This window comes from Sus scrofa, chromosome 13 (assembly GCF_000003025.6).
Source record: "Sus scrofa isolate TJ Tabasco breed Duroc chromosome 13, Sscrofa11.1, whole genome shotgun sequence".
In the NCBI taxonomy this organism is placed as follows: domain Eukaryota; kingdom Metazoa; phylum Chordata; class Mammalia; order Artiodactyla; family Suidae; genus Sus; species Sus scrofa.
This window is the reverse complement of record NC_010455.5, coordinates 169,913,981-169,934,926: the sequence shown is the minus strand read 5'-3', so window position 1 is coordinate 169,934,926 and position 20,946 is coordinate 169,913,981. Positions and strand designations below refer to the sequence as shown.

Genomic DNA, 20,946 nt, shown 5'->3' with positions numbered 1-20,946 from the left:
GTCTCCCATGGCAAAGAGCAGAGAAGATAATAGGTCTGGAATGATAAGCAGAAAGTAACTAGCACAATTTACTAAGAATAACTAGGTATTTCTTCCTGTCCAATTTTCAGTAAAGATAATTTCCATCAAAAACCTTGTGTTATTTTATGTTTACAACTACCTTCAATTGAATTGCTTCTTTTGGGAGAAATAAGTTGCAACAACACAACTACTTTCCAAAATGCATTACTTTTTTTGCAATGTTCCTCATTTTATATATACAGTAAACTGTGTGCTATTAGATTTCTTAAAGAAATGACTTGATTCATTTAGTCGGCTAATGATGAAGCCATTACTGTAAATTCTTACTAAGCATAACCAGAATTTTCGGTTGTACGTTGTATGATTATTACCTTTATCTCTTTATGCTAGTTTGGAGTCCAGCAACTTTAGAAAAAACACAAAGAAATCATATTTGCTATAAATTGTATTCATTACATGGTTTCTATAACAGGGTCGAGATTTGGAACTTTGACATTCAAAGCCACAAATATGTGTCTGAATGATTTCAGCAAATTTTCGTGTTTGAACATTTTGGAATTTAGCTTAATTTCCGCACTTGATATTATATTTTAGAGAAATTAGAATTCACTTACATTAATACTACATTTTAAAATACTTTTTGTAGGAGTTCCCATCATGGTGCAGCAGAAATGAATCTAACTAGAAACCATGAGGCTGTGGGTTTGATCTCTGGCCTTGTTCAGTGGGTTGGGGATCTGCATTGCTGTGAGCTGTGGTGTAAGTCTCACATGCTGCTTGGATCCTGCATTGCTGTGGCTGTGGCATAGGCTGGCAGCTTTAGCTCTGAAGAGACCCCTAGCCTGGGAACCTCCATATGCCACATGTATGACCCTAAAAAGGAAAAAAAAAAAGTAAAAATAAAATAAAATCCTTTTTGTAATTTTTAAAAATAAAAGCAAAATTACAGCAAATAAATCATGTACCTCTGTGAAAATAATCAAATTCCTAAATTAAGTCCTCTTAGTTATTACACATTGCTATTCACTAATGTTTTATTTTTAGCAAAATCCCATAAAGAGAAAATTTATTTATTTTATAATACTGAAATATTTTATTCAACTTTCTGATGATTAACTTATATTTATTTAATCTTTCATTCAGTAAATATTTGCTGACCATCCAGTGTGTGATAGGCACCGTACTATGTTGTTTGCAGTTATTGCAGCTCACTGATTTTTGAGGAGCCCATTCCATGGTGAATGACAGCTTGTCCTGATTAAAATAGATCTCCCTTATCTTGTAATCATATATGTTTCTGGGCACATATTTTATACATATGTTTGTGTGTTGGTAAGACATACAGAGTAAGTGCATAGCAATTTGAAATAATGATTTCAAACCATCTGGGGAATACTACCTTTTATGGTCATGACAAAGAAGTGGAATGATGGCTAAAGTCAGACTGAGTGGATAGTCAACACCATTGTGCCATTTATTTCCATCTCCCAGAACCAGCAAACAATACAAGCAATGACCAACCAGGTTCTTGGGAATTATCTTGTCATCTTTTGTGATATTTCAGATCCTCAATTTGGGGAATTAACAGTTTTTAAAGAAAGCAGCCTTCACTAGGTAAACTTTTTAAATATATAAATATCTAAGCTTATTTGATTTTTAAAAGCTTTCTAAGTCACAATTTCTATTCAATTCTGTGAATATTTGTGAAATATCACCATGTCCCAGGATTTATGCTGGGCATTGGGATTACTAAAATAAATAAAATATGAAGCTTGCCCTCAAGTAGCAAGTTGTCATAGATCATCTATACATTGGAATGATGGAGGATATAGAAGAAAATATTGGGGCAAGCATTTTACAGGTAGATAAATATGTCTGCTTGAATAATAAGCCTCATTGTAGAGGATGCAACATGGCCATATAGATAAATATATCCTACATAAACCCAGGAAAAAAATAAGCTGACTTGAAAATATACATGACTGAAAACATACATTTTTGATAAAATTGTTTTTTAAAGAACAGTTATACATAAACTATTAAGTCCTATTTGTCTAATATAAGAAGTAACAGTATGCTGTTCAGAGACCTGATTTTCTTGTGACATACTCATATGCCTTTTAGACAGGATCAGCACAGAGACCTTGGAGAATTTAAGATATTAAAACATTTTTAAACTATGTTTCAAAATAGCACTAGCATTATAGCTCCTTAATAAGTATGAGAAAATCTTAACAGTATCAAAAAAATACTGTCCATAATGTATGTTTAATTCTATTTACAATTACGTAGTTTTGATTTATACCAATATAATTTTTATTTGAGATAAAACATAGTGCTTAAAATCGTACTGTTTAGTTTTTCAGAGTGTTTTCCCATTTTGCTTTTTTTTAATATTTTATATCAGATTTTGAGACAGTCACACTCCCACTTTTGCACTGTAGTGAATTTACATTGTAGAAATGGGACCTATTTTTCTTTTTGAGTTTGAGGCTGATGAAAACTTAGCCCTGGAATACTGACACACTTGTTATTCTTCTCAAAAACTTAGAGCCCACTGCATTTCTCACTTCTAGTTTTAAATTCCCAGGAGAGAGAAATGGATTAGTTCAGCTTATACTATGTGTCTCTACTGTGCTTTAAAGTATAAGTAGGGTGTGTGGCCACTGATCCTGGCAGTCACTATAATTTACATCTACATTCAATGAAGGTCCCACTCAATAGGCACAATATATAGAACCCATGCATAATATTCTGTCTTGATAGAATGTTTTTATGAAAATAATCATAGTATGAAGTACAAAATAAAAAACCTCTTTTAACTGTTATTGCTTGGATACCTCTAATAAGCATAGCCTTTTTTTAATCCCAAGGAGATTTTTTAAATAAGTGGCTTGGAAATATTAGTCTAAATACCAAAAAAGTAGATATTAAAATACACAAGTCATTCATTAATGGTAATTAAAATACTACTATATTATGAATCTATTGTGCTTAAAAAGTTAATGAATATAATCTTTTCAACTATTCACTTGATTTTTTTTTCAATTATTGAACTATTTCCTATATTTATAAATACTGTTTCTCCTTCGCTGCACCTCTTCAGGTAACATGTCTCCACCATTCAAACAAAATAGTACAATTTACAAATACTTTTTCCTAAATAAATATTTTTAATGTATTGTTTTATATTTTGTGAGCCTGAAGAGTTATAAATTAGTATGTTTTCTACTTTTCTTAATTTTTTATTTCTTTTGTCTCAGCAGGCCTTGTGAGTGATCTTTGGAAACAGCAGTAAATGAGCATTTTGCAGCACTGTGAAATGTAGGAGGCAGTGTTATTTTAGTACTAAAGGGTGGGTGTTTGTAAGAATTAGTTTTTCTGGTTTTGTAACTATTTATATTGAGATTAGTAGGTGGACTCAAGTACAAATGGAAAAGGGAAGGGGAAATGCTGAGTGACTAGTCTGCATGTTCTGCAGTGTTCACTTTTTACATTTTAGAAAGAATGGTAGTAGTTTAGAAAGAATGATAGTAGTACGAATACAGATGTAACATACTGTGTTGGACATTCAAAACCCCTTCAAATATGTACAACCCACCTGTCTTTTAATGATGAAAATTTGTGTGGCATGAAATTGAATGGGGCATTTCCTAAACTGTGAAATATGATAAAAGATATCTTATGGGGCTGAAGAGTAACTGTGTTCTCCTATGGAGATGATAATGGCTTATTAGTCACTTCTTACATAACTTAAAATCCATCCCCACGAATTTTTGTGAACATTATAGATGGGTTTGTTGGTTGAATTTTACAGGCTTGGTGGTCAAGGCATCTGCATTTGAATCCCAGTTTCATTATGGATTTGAATGTGATCTTGAATCAACCTTGCTTGACCAATTATATAAACCAATCTCAGTTCCATCTTGTAGACTTGAGGTATATCGGTTGTGAAGGGTCACCTGCTGCTACGTCCAGGTATACAGAGTGAAACTCTTCTTAGAGTTTTATGTTTTTTGAAAGGTTAGAAAATTGGTACTGCAACAACAAACAAAATGAAAAAGCAAAACAAAAGCCTGCTGTTGAAGTCTTAAGCGATTTCTATCTAATAGGAAGTTGAGATCTTAAATACTACCTTTAGACTGAAAGTGGCTATGAATGGATAAATACCTGAAATAAGCCTTTTAGTTAATAGAACTTAAAGCAGAGATCCTGTCTTATTCACTCACTATTGATTTTTAGCCATGGCCATGGCATGTGGAAGTTCCCAGGACAAGTGATTGAACCAGTGCCACAGCAGTGACAACACAGGATCCATAACCCACTAGGCAACCAGGGAACTCCTAGAGACCCTGTATTTAAATGGTGGTGTATAGCTTCACCATTTCCTACATGATATAACCATGTCGAAGATGAAATGCAATCAAGATTTCTAATTTGGAAGCTGAGTTCCCATCCTAAAGGTTTTGGGGAAAAAGAACACGTTGGGATGAGGGAATTTAGGAGAAAAAATAGAATTCTCTCCCTGCCCTTCCTTTTTCACTTCCTTTTATTTTTTTAATTGAAGTATAGTTTATTTATAATATTATATTAGTTGCAGGTGTACAATAGAGTCTCAATATTTTTATAGATTTACTCCATTTAACACTGCTATAAAATATTGGCTATATTCCCTGTAGTGTACACTGTATTCTTGTAGCTTATTTATTTTGCACATAGTAATTTTTGCCTCTGCCTCACTTCTTTTTATGTTGAGTGTGAGGTTTTCATAAAGAGATGTTGAGGCTTTCCCACCTGCAGAGTTGCCACTGAGTCCATGTGACAGACAAAGAGGGACATAAAGCAAAGGTGAAAACCAGTCCTGTGCCCCAACACTGGAAGCTACTTGAACTGATTTTTTTTTTGTCCCCTTCTATATATTGACTGGATATCTAGCAAATCAAAAGGCACATTTATATTTTTTAATACCTCCTCACTAGATACTGTCTTACTAATTCTAGTAGTATTTTGAACTTTTGTGGTTTCTCATTATACTCACATGTGCTTCTGCCTTTCAATAGTTATAGCTCTACTTCTGTTTCCTGTCTTAGTACATCAGCTTCAGTATCTATCCTTTTAAAATTAGAGAAATAAAAGAAAAAAAAATTCAGGGCTTGAACTGCTGCAGAAAGGGAGATGTTGAGTATAGAGAGGTGAAAGGAAGATACAAATGATTTTAGCAGCTAAGGTGTGATATGATGATGACCTGGAGCAAAAGAGAGCTAAGGAAATAGAAATAAATAATATACTTGAGTATTCAAGCAAGGAATTGACTAGGTTTGGTCAACCAAAAATTAATTTTAGTCTTCAAATCAGGAACAAAGGAGTCTAATTTTGAGTAGCCACACAATTGATTATATTATTAATCTACCGCCATTTATTTATGTCAGTAAAGGTGTGACAAAGGAAATTAATTTTAATTTCAGTTTCTAAGGGATCCTAAGATTATAGATTCAAAGTAAATTAGTAGACATTCATTTACTGTATCTTAACAGTTTGACACCTCATGCGCCTTAAGAGTAATTAAGATTCAGTCATTCATTCAAAACTGCTTATTGAGCTGCTTTTTGTCAGGAGTTGTTCTAGGTTTTTTGGATATAGCAAAGGACAAAACAGACAAAACCCTGCCCTTGTGGAACTTATATTCAAGTAGAAGGAACCTGACCATAAGTAAAATAAATAAGTACATAGTTTTTCCAAGGGTGATGATTCTGTGAACAAAAAAAATAAGAAAAGGGGGAGAGGGAATACTATTTTAAATAAGGTTTGAGGGAGAGCCTCATTAAAGGAGTGACACTGAAGCAAACACATGCAAATGAATAAAGGGCTAGACATGTACCAATCTGTGTGGACAGTGGTTAGGCAAAAGAGAAACTTGGAACAGACACTCTCAGAGTATTTGAAGAAGAGTTCAGCTAGTGTGTGTGGATCAGAGTGAATGGGGATAAGAGAAGAAATGAGGGCAGAAATATAAGGATGTAAGATATATGAGCACATGGGACCTTGTCTGCCATGGAAGGATTCTGGATTTTCTCTGATAAAAATTGGAAAGCATTAGAGGATGTGGAGCAAGGCTGTGAGATAATCTTATGAACGTTTTAACAGTATCACTCTGGCTATTATGTGGAAGAGAGACCGTGGTGATGGTGGGGGTGAGAGGTGGGATCAGAAGCAGAAATATCAGTTAGGATGCTTTTGCAAATAAACCAGGCAAAAGATGAAGCTGCTTTGGCCAAAGAGACCATAATGAATGTGATAAGAATAAGTAGAATTCTCTAAATATTTTGAAAGTATTTTGACTACCTGATGACAAGAATGTAGGGTAGAAGAATAAAAGAGGAATCATGTATGACTTCAAGACTTTTGATTTGAATACCTGAAATAATGAACTTGAAAAGGAGATGGGCAAGATTCTGGGGGCCAGGGCTGCTGACTACTTGGAGGAAGGTTCAGATTTGACCTTGTTACATTTGAGCTTAACATACATACCAGAAGGATTATATAATAAGCATTGGGTATGAGTCTTGAACCCAGGGACTGATTCAAGTTGAAGATCCTAAACATAAAGTGGGCATGTGTCATCAGATCGAATGGTTTACCAAGAGAGTCTAGAGAAAAGTTGTCCAAGAAATGAACCTGAAATCCACCACTAACAACAGGTTAAGGAGGTGAGACGGAAACAGCATTTGAATCATGAATTTAAACACTCTTTTTTTTTTTTTAATTTGCCTAACAACTTTCCATATATTGTAGCATTTGACCTGTGGAATAATTCTGAAAAGCTTATAGTAATATAACTGAAATTGATTAATATTTTCTTTGCAATTTAACAGTTGCAGACATTCCAACTTTTACTTGTTTTCTTTGATGCTTATGTACATTATCATACATGTCCAGAAAATAAATTGATCCTATTGAGGTTCTCTGCACACTGTATGTTTCTTCACACTGATATGTGTTTCAGGCGAGGTTCTCAATCCTGTGTTCCTTTACCTGTCTTATTTACCCTCAAAATCCTGTAGAGCCATGCAAGGAAATTTTGTTCTCTCTCTCAGAAATGAAGGTCAGGGAGAGAAGGTTCAAATATCAGTGATCCTGCCAGGGAAGTGGCATGTACCAGAAGGGCAGTGGCAGGATATCAATCCCATAACTGCCTTGGAGATCCACCTAAGCTTCTAAGGACACCTCCAGCTTATTATAGGATGGAGCCATTGACTTCCTACTCCTCTGTTACCTTAAGTTCCCTCCTATTGGTGAAGAAAACAAAGTGAGAACAAGAACAACCATCAGCAAAACAAAATTTTCCCTATATCCTAATCTTCCCTAGCCTAATGCAGATTTTCTATGGGAAGTGAAAGGAGGGGAGCTGTTTTTGTTGCATGCAGAGGGAGTTAGGGTGTGCTTCCTGCAACTTCAGAGCAAGGTTCTAGGTGGGGAGGTGCAGTAGTGACCACAGCAAACAAACTAACCTCATTCGTAGAGCCCAGTCAGTACTTCTCAAATCATCTGTGGTGAGAGCCATTTGTTTTCAAGCAGTAGTCATACTTTTGTAAAGTACAATTAAAAGTGGAAAATGAAATAGTAAAACACACAAAATGAAAGTCCTGACTTTTTATTATTACATTTTATAAACATAGCATATGAAAACAGAATTACAACATTGTATGATTTCATTGAGTATTGGTATATAGGGACTAGTACAGAGAATTATTATGGTACTTGTAATTTTTTGTTACTCTGTAATCACAAAACAAAGTTATGAAATAAAGAGTAATTGTTCATATTAAGAACTTCTTTGGGAGTTTCCGTCGTGGCGCAGTGGTTAACGAATCCGACTAGGAACCATGAGGTTGCGGGTTCGGTCCCTGCCCTTGCTCAGTGGGTTAACGATCCGGTGTTGCCGTGAGCTGTGGTGTAGGTTGCAGACGCGGCTCAGATCCCGCGTTGCTGTGGCTCTGGCGTAGGCCGGTGGCCACAGCTCCGATTCAACCCTAGCCTGGGAACCTCCATATGCCGAGGGAGCGGCCCAAGAAATAGCAACAACAACAACAACAAAAGACAAAAAGACAAAAGACAAAAAAAAAAAAAAAAAAAAAAGAACTTCTTTGCACACTTTGAATGAACATCATGTATAGCAGTTTAAATTTTTTAATGTGGCATGTGCTTCCTTCTTATTAATTATCTAATCTCCTTGGATTGACTGTACCATTTTTTTTTTTCAGAGAATAATGTCTAATTTAAACTACCTCCATGTTTTATTTTAATATAATGGTAGAGAGGAGTTCCTGCTGTGGTGCAGTGGATTAAGAATCTGAGCTGGTGTAGGTCACAGCTGTGCCTTGGATTCAATCCCTGGCCTGGGAACTTTCATTTTCCATGGATGTGGCCATAAAAAAGCAATAATAATAATAATAGAGTAGAGAAATGAATCTTATACAAGTATGTTGGCAGGAATAGAAGAAGAGATTTTGAAGCAATTTCAGCAGACTTAATATAGTCATTTTAAACTTTTATTCAAAATAAGGCAAGCAGTGCTGTATTTTCAAAATTCAACTTCGGTTCTTTATTCAGTGTCAGTATTTCTCTTGTAAAGTTAAATGCATTTTTGATAAAATATACTGCTTCAGGATCTATGAATTTCTATATATGGAACTTTTTGATGGAATATATAATTCAAAATGTCCTACTGGTCTTGTAAGATAGTCTGCGATAACTTTTTTGCAAATGAGCAGTATCAAGATTATCACATTTCATTGATAATTGTACTTAACTTATGGATTATGTCATAAATAATTGTAGAAAATCTGTTCTTCTAACTTTTGCTTTGCCCTTTGATCTTACCTGCCATTGCAAAATATGTTGCATTTCTTCCTTGCAAATAATATAGAGATCATCAAAGACATCAAATATATCAGACAAATAAAGAGGGCTAGCTATCTAACTCACATATGTAAACTTATCTTGTGAAATAAGAGCTCTTATGTTGTTCAAACATTCTCAACAAAAGTTTCACATCTATAATTTTTTGCCTTGGTGTGCAGTAGAGTTGTTTATAATCAACTCCTACCTTATCGTATAAAAAGGAGAATAATTTTGCCTTTAATGTATTAGCTTTAATGTAGTTCACACATTTTATTATACTGCTAGGAACCCTGATATTCAGCTGATTTTTCTATTGTGTAGCAAGACTGTTTTTGTTGAGAGATGTACTGCACTAGTTTATGGTTTGCATTAGCTTCTTAATCACACAACTCCACACTGTTTCCCTGCCACTATGGCTCGCTAGTCTACTTCTACAGAATGCTTACGCCACAAATCAAATTCACTGACAGAAATCACACACATGGAAGTCATGACAATGTAAAATTTCTGTAAAAGTTTCTAAGCATTTATTCTCAACTTCTGTAGTTATCTCTTTGCTGGTAAGTAATAAACAGTTTGTAACTGGCACTTTGAGAAGCACTGTTGTATATAAAATGGAGATAACACCTATTTTGCAGAAGTGTGGTTAAGATTACCAATAATCTTGGAAAAATGCCTATCAAATAGTAGGCATTTGATTTAAAAGAACTATTAAACTGTATTATACAATATATTCCAATTTAAGCAAACCTATTGTCGCAGGAAGGAATAAATAAAATGATCTATCTGAACTTAAAAATGTGGACAGTCTTATGGAGAAATGTATTGTCTATCTGTATGTAGGTATCTAGCTATAGATATATAAAGATAAAGATGGATAATTGTTACATGAGTGGCTCCTGTAGGAAAAACTACAGGAGATGATGACAGCATAGATAGAATAATTATGTCAAATTAGAGAGATCAGAAAAAACTCAAGACAAGATGAATTTTGAGATTGGCTTAAAAAGATGGTAGAACAAGTTGCTGCAGTTTAAGGTAGTGTGGAAAACTTTCTGTGCATTTTGTTTTTAAACCCTTCCCTGACACATTTTTTCTCCACATAGGATGTACTGGAAAAATTGTGAATAGTCTATTTAGCCAAGAGTATTTGAAAAGCATACTCACAGAGTACTCACAATAAAGGTATTGTTCTGTGCATTTTACAGGTAAGGATACTGAAGCAGAGACAAGTTGAGTAGCTTGCTTAAAAGTGAAATGTGGGCAGTGCTGCAGGGGTATAATCCTAGGCAGTGTTACCTCATAGCCATTGCTCCCCAGAAGATTACACTCCCTCTCCTGGGAACAAGTGGGAGCTAAGAATGGAAAGGTTGGAGGGTATCTGTTCAGGGAAAATAATGAGCTGAGGGTTTTTCCAACAAAACTCAAGTTGAGTTCACAGTACACGAGGTGAGCCACGGCAGGAGGTGGAGGGAGAGAAGGATAACTGTCCTCTGCATTGCGAGGGTCAAGGTCACACTACAAGCAGGGTGGTGGGGAACTAGGAATGAAAGCAGGATGGAGTCTTCTTTCATTCCTTGGTTAGGTCTAAAGAGTACAGAAAGGTGAAAATCAATTGTAAGTTTAAATTGTTTGAAGTGCCTAACATCATCTCTGAATGTGAGAGTAAGGCCATCTGAGGAGAGAGCAGCTTCAAATCCCTTGTCACATTTCTGCTCTGGAGTATTTCCTTGCTGAGTGGAGTGGTAGCCTCTCTCTTACGGAGAAAGGTCAAATAATTCAACTGAGAAGCAATAAGGACCCACACTAGGAAGTGGCAAAGGAAAGGAAAAGCAACTATAAGAAAAACAGAATTTTGAATTTATACTGGCGGTACATGGGCTGAATGTATATTTAGGGGAGTCATGGGGAGAGACAGTAATAATTAATGACAACTTCTCAAACTTCAGTCCATAAAGAGAAATAGGGACTTTAGGAGAAGATGAATGTGAGGAGAAAAAGTTGAATTGATGAAAATAGGGGAAAAGATGAGTATTTTTTAAAACTTTCAAAAAAAAGAGTAATTTGTATTGACAATTATGATTTGCATATATGAATGTATTATTACATAAACTGGAGTGTGCGTGGTTTGTTGTTTGAGAACAGTAGAAAACTACTAAGCATTTAAGGTGAAATTACCATGAGAAATGTAGTAAGATTATGGCAGAAAATATGGCACCAAAATGTCCAAGTTAAGAGGGTTTAATAATGAAAATACTATAAGTACTATTATAAAGGTGTGGGGAGGCTTAAGGAAACCGAGAGGCCAGTGACTCAGAGACCAACAATGTGAGAAGCTAGTACTATCCCTAAGGCTGAGATGGCTTAAGATCTAAACTTTAACTAAAACATGCAGCCATATCTGAGCCAAAAGTAATAACCTTCCTTTCCCTTCTCTTCTGCAGTCTCCTGCCTTTGCCTTCCTTTGGCTGAACCTAATCAAAAGCCTGAGGGTGGAGGGTGAGGACTGTGTGTCAGAGGGAAAGGCATTCCAGAGTGGTCAGCTGCTCAGACCTTAGAGAATACAGAAGGTTAAAATGGTGAAATCAGACCCAAGCACAATGAGGAACAAAATTATTCCCTAGTAATTTTAAAAAGGACTGTATGTAGGATTTGGAATATATATTTTATTAATGTTTTCTAAATGAACTTTATCTTTTATAAAGTCACTATATAGTTTCTTTGAAGTTCTAGGTCAGATATTAAAGCTTACTTTCAGTGCTATAATTTTTTTTGATTGGCAAGAAATGTGGATTATATTGAAATGATTTAGAGTATTAATTATTTTAATTAATAATTGCTATATTTCACAATCCCAGTAATAAATCTTTGGAAGTAAAGTAATAAAGCTAAGAGATTAGTTTTGTAATTATAGCAAGACAGTATTATTTCTGACCTTTGTGTTATGATATACTTTTATAGAAAATCAGCATTTTTTTTTAAAGAAAAACCCTCATTCTGACACAACTCATTCATTATAAAATTTCCAAGTACATTATCAATCACTTTGTTTGTAGAATTATATAGTACCAATGGGTTGATCATGGAATGTGTGTAATTATTGGCAAGGCTGACTCTTTACTTTTTGTATAAAGTTGCCTACCGAACTATTTAATGAACAAATGCACTTAAACTTTATCATTACTTTGCACTCTACTTCTGTTAAAATAATGACAAGTCATATATTCACATTTCAATCATTAAAATAACAATAATGAAAGTAATGGTTTTCTTGATTGTATGCTTTTATGTTTTTTTTTCCCAAATAAGTGTTGTTTCACTTATTCTTTCATTATTAGCATACATAGATATAACAGGAATTATTTTAATAGGCAGAAATTGTTTAGGGGAATTATGAAATACTTCCTCTTTATTTTAATTTCAAGATGAAAAGATTCCGCTACAGTTAGCAAATGATAGTGGAGAAATGAAGGATAGGGGGCAGAGAAGAATAAACACTTTTCTTTGAACTGAACCATGGGGAATTTCTGGAAGATTTATAACCACAGTGGCTCATTGATTAGTCAGATGGCAGAAAGATACTCTCAGTGTGTGCTCCCTTATCCTAATGAAAAAGACTATTAACCCACCTAAAAATATATATTCAAAGTTGTATTTTTGTTAAGTGGCCTTTTTAACCCATTTGGAGAACTGGACCTCTACTTGAAAATGAGCAACCACTTCCAAAGCAGTATCACTGCAATTGCAAATCAAATGGAAGTTAGAATTGAGATAATGTGGTTATATTCTGATTGTGAGATAAATGTAGTCAGGAACTATTGACGTTTTTGTGGTCCACAGATTATGCAGAAAATTTTAATTTCACTGAGTTATCCCAATTGACCCTAAAATGGAAGGTCACATCAGCGGCCCAGAAACTGCTTCAAGGATGCTGAAAAGCACTATTAAAACTTCCTCTTTCAATGACCTTAGAGTGAGAGTATTAGGGAAATCACAGTAGGTTTCATTGAGATCATTCATTTTATTGAATAAAATTGAACATTTAAGTAAATGAATAATCATTTTTGGACAACATAGTATGAAAATATATGACCATAAAAACTTGATAGCCCTCCAGCAGTGCTTGTGGAAATTGCAGTCTCTTACAAATGTTATAGTGGCTGGTAACTCAGTGGAAAATTATAATGGTGGTCTAAATTCTAGTACATTTCATAAAATATGCATTTTTATTACTTTCTCAGGTGCATGTAGTAGTGTGTATATACTGCATTTTGTAGTGGTCTGTGTAGATTCATAGAAATACTGTATTTTCTCTAGTGTCAACAACTTTGACAGAAAATTATACAACTCTTTAGAAATTCAAATGATTTTCAGTAATTTAGATAAGGGAGGATCATTTTATTTATAGGAGGCTTAATTATTTTCAACCCATTTTATCACTTTAGAATTCCATTTGTTTTTCTGTGTAGGAGTCAGTCCAAAGGCTACTAAAGGAGCAATTGATCAGAGAGCTTCATATGAAATATGTCACAAGGAAAGTCTTCCTGAGGTATATTTTAATACATGTGTTTAGAAAAATTGTGAATGCTTTCATACTACATTTTCTTGAAATACATTTAATTATGTAAAAAAATCTCTATATATTTCTATGAGGAATTTCTATAGCATTTAGGCACCAACCATCTATAGACGCTCTACTAAGAAAAAATGTCAAAACATAGAGTTGCTATGATTGTCAAATATTTCTTCAAGCAAAGGCAAAATAGCATGGATTTAGTAGTTATTTACATGTTTACATTTGACTATTTAAAATGACAGGAGGAGTTCCCGTTGTGGCACAGTGGAAACGAATCTGACTAGGAACCATAAGGTTGCAGGTTCGATTCCTGGCCTCTCTCAGTGGGTTGAGGACCTGGCGTTGCCATGAGCTGTGGTGTGGGTCAGAGATGCGGTTCTGGAGTTGCTGTGGCTGTAGCGTAGGCCAGCGGCAACAGCTCCAATTAGACCCCTAGCCTGGGAAACTCCATATGCCACAGGTGCGGCCCTAAAAAGACAAAAGACAATAAATAAATAAATAAATAAATAAATAGAGGAAATGTCATTTTATACTCACAAATATTTTAATGTTCATAAATGTTATACTATTTGTCCTTAAGAATCGAATTCTAGCAAAAGCTAGCTAAACACAAATACCAGCCTATATATAAATCAAAAACTTACATGAAGCTATTAATTGGTTAGAGATTTTAATTACATGGTCTTAAGAAAATTCCCAAAGCATAGACCCCCCCCCAAAAAAAATGTATGTTAAAAATCATCGAAGAGATGGATTTGGGGTATAAACAGAAAAATGTACTTTTCTCCTTTTTTTGTCTTTATGCCTTTTCTAGGGCTGCTTCCCGTGGCATATGGAGGTTCCCAGGCTAGGGGTTTAGTCTGAGCTGTAGCCGCAGGCCTATGCCAGAGCCACAGCAACACAGGATCCCAGCTGCATCTGCAACCTACACCACAACTCAGGGCAACGCCAGATCCTTACCCCACTGAGCAAGGCCAGGGACCAAACCCGAAACTTCATGGTTTCTAGTCGGATTCATTAACCATTGCACCACAAGGGGAACTCCTACTTTTCTCCTTCTTAATCACATTTCATAGTGTGGTTTTGTGTTATTTTAATATATTAGAATCTTCTTTCTGAATTGCTCTGTGTTCAGCAACTATTTTTCTAGAAGTAATGTTAATGATACATTTTTACTCATTAGTACTTACATCCTTTTCATTCCTATGATCTGTGTTCTGAGGTTGGCTTGTACTGTAGCTCCTGAGGCAATAGAACATGATGAATCTACTGGACACCAGAGAGCAGAATGCTTACAGTCGTGGCCTCATCTGCAAGATTGTGTACCATTTACTCAGTTCTCACCATTCTTTTTAGGAGGAAGAATGGGGAGAACTTGGATGGATAGTAATGGAATTAATACAATTATTAATGGAATTAATAATCAAAGGCGATTTCTGTATTCACACACAGTACTGAGCTTTCACAGACTACATATTATTTTTAATCTCCTCAACTTGAGAATACAGAGGCTCAGAGAACTTCAGCTGTTAATAGTGACAACTCATAACTCACATAGCTGAAATCTAACAATATTGGCTAAGAAATTAAAATGAGTGAGTTGGATACTCGTGCAGTGCATGGGTATGTGAGAATGTTCATCACACAAGAAGGCATGTGTGTGAATGTAGAAATCACAAGTGTGATGGCCTCTTGATCCCACTGAGATAATAGAAATTAAAATAAAAGACACATTTAACTTCCTGAAAGACATCAAACCTGCAGTGGAAAAGGGGGAAAAGAAAAAAAAAAAAAAAAAAAAAAGAGAGGGAAAGGAAAAAAAAAAAGCTTTTCTCTGCCTCTCTGCCTAGAGCCCTAGCAGTTTTGTTGAAGTTGCCTTTTCTTTTTCCACATACACTTGTGATTAATGTTTTGATAGACATATTTTGATATCTCTTAAAAAGCTACACTCTAAAATTTGAAATGTGTGAGAGGTTTCTAACTTCATTTTTTTTCCCCCTGACCTGTTGGCCTTATCCTGTTAATCATTGTTTACTCTGAGCTGTAGGGAAATAATCAAAGATTGCCGAAAGTCGAGATCACAGGGGCATTTTTCATTTTGGAAACTTTAAGAAGCTGTGCTAGGTACTGTGTTCCTGTAGGCGACACGGAGGCACAAAAACTCTTAAGTGTGCATTCTGAATAAATTTTGCTTCTCCTGTACATCAAGTGTATATTAGAGAACTATGATGTTTTTTGTTTGCCTTTTTGTTTTGATTGTTGTTTTTCCTAAGGAGCCTCATGTACTTTATCTTTTATTACTTTTCTTAGTAAAGGAACTTGCAATTTGATTCCTGAAGGGAATTATAGAGACCTTATTTATAGCAACTACAAGTGTCATATATATTTATACACATATTCTTTACTTACAAAAGATAGACTCAGTATAACCTGTTTCTACTATGTCACATTCTCTCTGGCATCAAATTTTAACCATTTTTCCCTTTAAATAGGTATTCTCATGTTATTATTATTATTATTTTATTTCTACTGAATGTCACTCTATTTCTAGCTAAGTTCTGGCTTTTGCATGTGTTTAAAAACCCTCAAGGTAGAAAACATTTCCCTCCTACCCTCATACAGTCAGATATTTAAAATGTCATAATTGCCCACAAATTGTCACTTCTGAGAAAGAGTTTTAGCTTTGAGATGGCAAATGGAATAAAAATGATGTTATTGACTTATAATGAAGGGATTGAAGCACACTGATAGCGTCTGACCTTTTATCCTTACTTTTTAAAAGAGCTTTCAGGGGAAAAAGAGAAAACTCCGTTAAAGAGTGTAGTAACTTGCTAGTGAAGTGCACTTTCTTTTAGTGTAGTGAGCTGAGTGTAGTCAAAGGAAAAAGCCCAGAAGGCATGGTTGTAAAAATGACAGTTTGCTACTGGTGTAGATGATAATTTATTCCCGTGAAAGAAAAGCAAGATATTGTGGTCACATATGGCTTCAGGTTCTGATTCCCTCTACCTTTGGCAGACTCTAACAATAATTAGAAATTTTTAGAGGCAAACTGATCAAGGCCTAGAAGATCAAGCTGCTTCTTCAACTGTCAATAGTGGAGGTCAGGATTAATTTGTTTCTTTAAAATGTGGAAATTACTCTCCATGTTTGAGAGTGGTATGTGGCACCCCTTAACTATATGATAAAAAAGGGCTTTGAATTTCACTGTGCTTGTGTAACATAAAATATATCTATTTGGAAAGATCTAATGGGCCTGAAATAGAGGGTAATAGAAATTGAATTGGAGTAATTTATGTTGTGCACCAAATAAGGTGGTCAGGGAAACTTCAAAGACAATCCCTCCTGTATGACGAAAAGTGAATAGGCATTTTAAAACTATCTTCCTTTTACATGAAACTGAATATCAATCTACTGACTCCAGAGTTTATACCATTAAAGATTTGGACATGAACAAAGTGGCATTGATACAGCTGTGTGCGTGGCTGCCAGCTAAAGCAAAGATGCAAGTGCAGTTCAGGTAATAGGCCAAAGTATTTAAGTTGACTTCTAATTAACCCTTTGAGAAGGCAGTTGAACTTGTGGAATATGATTGTGGTTAGAAAAACCATTATCTTCCTCACGTCTGAAAATGAAGATCTCCGTTTCCAAATGGTATAGTTCACTGAATTGAAAATAAAAATAAAAATATAAAAATAAGCAAATGGTAAAAATGCTCTACTACTTTCTGGATTGGTTAATAGGAATGTTTGATGATCTGAGATACAAGGAATATGTACAAATCTTATTTATTTTAGAATATTTCTCATACTTCATACAACACAAATTGAAATTAGCACAGCTGATTACATTAGATTTTCTGTTTATTGAGTTAGGTTTGGGAATTTTTGCTTTATTCAGTGGTTTGAACCAATGCCACAAAAAGAAAGTGAAAATAAGCATGCTGTTTAACTGAATTATGCAATATTTTCCTGTTTCTGGAATAGAAACCCATCTAGGGATTTATAAGTGCCTTTCTCCTTTTGCCTAAAATTCCATTAGGAGAAGAAGTTCAGATGCAGAGAAATTCCACAACCTTGAAGGAAAATAAATCATCACGGTAGGTTTAAACAGTCAACGTTTGGGTGGAACGAAGGGAGCAAGGGAAGGAGAGTCACTTTTGTACACAGTGTTTTTTGTTTTTGATTTGTGTTTGTGTTTTGCCAAGTACATGTCAGTCATGTTGTATCATCATTCTCTGGAACTGACTGACATGCTTCAGCAATCATTGTTGAGGTTCTATATGCATGAGAATCTTGGACTAGAAGAAGCTCTCTTAAAAATATCTAAGTAAGTCTGACAAACATACTGTTTAACTAAAAAGTGCTCTACTCTGTTGCTATTCTGCAGGCATATTACTGTAGGGTATATCTTTACCACAAAATATAACTTCTAAAATGAGACTCTACTGAAAGATAACCATTTTAATCAAAAGATGCTAGTGCCCTATCTTAATGAATATTAGGATATTATTTAACTGAGATATTGTGATAAAAGAAGATTGAAGTAAGTTGTCTTCATGATGTCTAATTCTTCAGAGCTCCTCCTCTGGGAACTCTTATAAGATGCATCTTACTGGTATAAACCCTTATAAATGCAGTATCATTCACAGCAGTGTAGCTGATAGCATATATAAGTCAGATGAAATGTTTGGTCATTTAGAGATGTGTCATGGTTTTTTCTTTTTTCACAACTATATTGTAAACACTTCATCTACATGATCAATTTGAATTTTGAATGACTGATGAATCAGTTGATAAAGCCAAATGTCCAGTGTGGGAATCTCATTATACCATTTAATAGCTATGTGTATTTGAAGAATAGACTTGAAGTTTCTACATTTTTAAAAGAAGTAATAAAAGTATTTTAAAATTTTATTTTATTGAGGTATAGTTGATTTACAATATTGTTTTAGTTTCTGGTATATAGCAAAGTGATTCAGACATATATGGTTCTTTTCCATTTTTTCCAGTATGGTTTATTACAGGATATAGTTGAATATAGTTCCCTGTGTTACACAGTAGGTCCTTGCTGTGTGAGCATTCATACATAATAGTTTGCACCTACTAGTCCTAAATTTCCGGTCCATTCCTTTCCCACCCACCTCCCACCTGGCAACCACAAGTCTGTTCTCTATGTCTGTGAGTCTGTTTCTGTTTCATAGATAAGTTTATTTGTGTCACATTTCAGATTCCACTTAAAGTGATAACATATAGGCTTTTGTCTTTCTCTTTCTGACTGAGTTTGCTTAGTATGATAATCTCTGAGTCCATCCATGTAGCTGAAAATGACATTATTTCATTATTTTAATGGATGAGTAATATTCCATTGTATATCTTTATCACATCTTCTTTATCCACTTCTATGTTTAGAGACATTTAGGGTGTTTCCATCTCTTGGCTATTCTAAACAGTGCTAATGGGAACATAGGGGTGCATATATCTCTTTGAATTATAGTTTTCTCCAGCTATATGCCCAGGAGTGGGATTTCTGGATTATATGGTAACTCTGTTTTTATTTTTTTTTAGAAAACTCCATACTGTTTTCCATAGTGGCTGTGCCAAAATTGACATTCCCAACAACGGTATTGGAGGGCTCACTTTTCTCCACACCCTCTCCATCATTCATTATTTGTAGACTTTTGAGGATAGCCATTCTGACCAGTGTGAGGTGGTACCTCATTGTAGTTTTGATTTGTAAAAATTCAAAGTCTTGTTCTCTTTGATTAAGACAAGCAACTTAACTTCAGTTCTCAGCAAAAAATGAAAATGTTGACCCTTTGTTAAAAATCATGATCACTTTCAATTAACAATAGCAGACCATTAAAAAAACCATTGATAGCTGAACTTTAAGCCAACAAGGAGTCCTCCTAAGCACAGAGAGCGGTGTGACCCAACTTGGAATCACGAAGATTAAATGAATTTATAAATGGGAAGGACAAAAACTGCTTCCTAGCACATATTAAGCATTCAATATATATATTTTTTTCTTTTTAGGACCGCACATGTGGCAATATGGAGGTTCACTCGGAAATGCAGCTCGGAGCTGCAGCTGCCAGCCTTTACCACAGCCACAGCAGTGGGGCATCTGAGCTGCATCTGCAGCCTGCACTGCAGCTTACGGCAATGCCGAATCCTTAACCTACTGAGCAAGGCCAGGGATCTAACTTGCAACCTCATGGTTCCTAGTTGGATTTGTTTCCACTGTGCCATGATGGGAACTCCCTCAAAATATTTTTAATAATCATTTTCTACAATTTTATAATTTTTAATTTGCAGTGCTTGGCTATGCTATTTTTTTTTTAAAGATCTTCAACCTAACCTATTTTGTTTTTGTTTTGAAATGTTAATTTATAAGTAACAAAAAAATGCTGCCTCTGAAAAGCCAGGTGGTCAAATGAAGGTGTTATTCATCCCAAGGAGGTGTGGAGAGGAGGGGTAGTGACCGGAAGAGCAGAATCCAGTTATGTTTCAGGATTTTCTTTTGGAAGCTCTTTAGGGGAGAGCAATGTGATCATGGGATGCTGAATTTTAGGACGATTACTTAGACCAGATTCTAATATCCAGTAGTGTCTGTTTTGGGCACAAGCAATGGAAACCCACATTGATACGGGTACACAAAATGGGAATATATGGGTAACTCAATTTGGAGGATTGGAATAAAATTAGGTCTCAAAATCAATTGCACTCTGGTACTTCAGTACCACCTGCTTTCTCTCTATTGTTTTAGATTGCTGTTTTTTTTTTCTGCTTTTTGCCTTCATGTTCTCAAAATGGCAACTGGATTGTTGAATATGAAAATTTAAAAAAAGGCTCTCAACAACTTGTGATGTTTACATTATTCGCTTTCCAAGAACAGAGAGGGACTCAGTTGCCATTTTTGCATCATGAAAAAGGTTTAAGGAAAGAGGTATGATGCTATTGTATTTCATCCCCCACATACTGCACTCTGGACTGGGACTGCTAAAGTTTGGCTGGATTTGGGGATGACTTGCTTACAAGGTACAGTCAAGATTGTTGAGAACTGAAGCTGTGTCCAGAGTATGGCAGCCACTGTGCAGCCTGACATGCTAATTAAATTCCGAAGAGAAACTACAATCTTCTCTGAAGAAGAGCAAAATTAACCTAGAGATTTAAAATAGCAGTTGAGTAAAAACTGGGGAAAGAAAATGTCAAGCTTTGCCTTTATAGCATAGCATCAAGGAGGGGAAAGGGCTAGGAAAACCAGACTCTATACTAATTTTTATCAGAAATTTCAAAATTTCTTACTAGAAACTTATTGCTATTGATAAATAACTCTAACTATCCTACTGTCACTGACTTTCCACCTCTGCTGTGCCTCAGTATCATCTGGGGGAGATTTTAAAAATATAGACACATAGGGCCTAGCCCCTGAGACTCTGATTCAGTTAA

General features: G+C 35.1%; 1 protein-coding gene across 5 annotated transcripts in view; it reads left to right on the top strand.

Annotated features, from left to right (window-relative positions):
- The window catches only part of CADM2 (cell adhesion molecule 2), a 1,071,168-nt gene that overhangs the window by 818,188 nt on the left and 232,034 nt on the right, over positions 1-20,946 (top strand). Inside the window, exon 1 of one of the 5 annotated variants that reach the window (XM_021071362.1) lies at positions 8,142-17,594. The exons of the other annotated variants lie outside the window; for them this stretch is intronic. The gene's annotated coding sequence lies outside the window, so the exon portion shown is untranslated. Of the gene's footprint in view, positions 1-8,141; positions 17,595-20,946 lie in introns of those variants that run through there. 5 annotated transcript variants of the gene reach the window in all.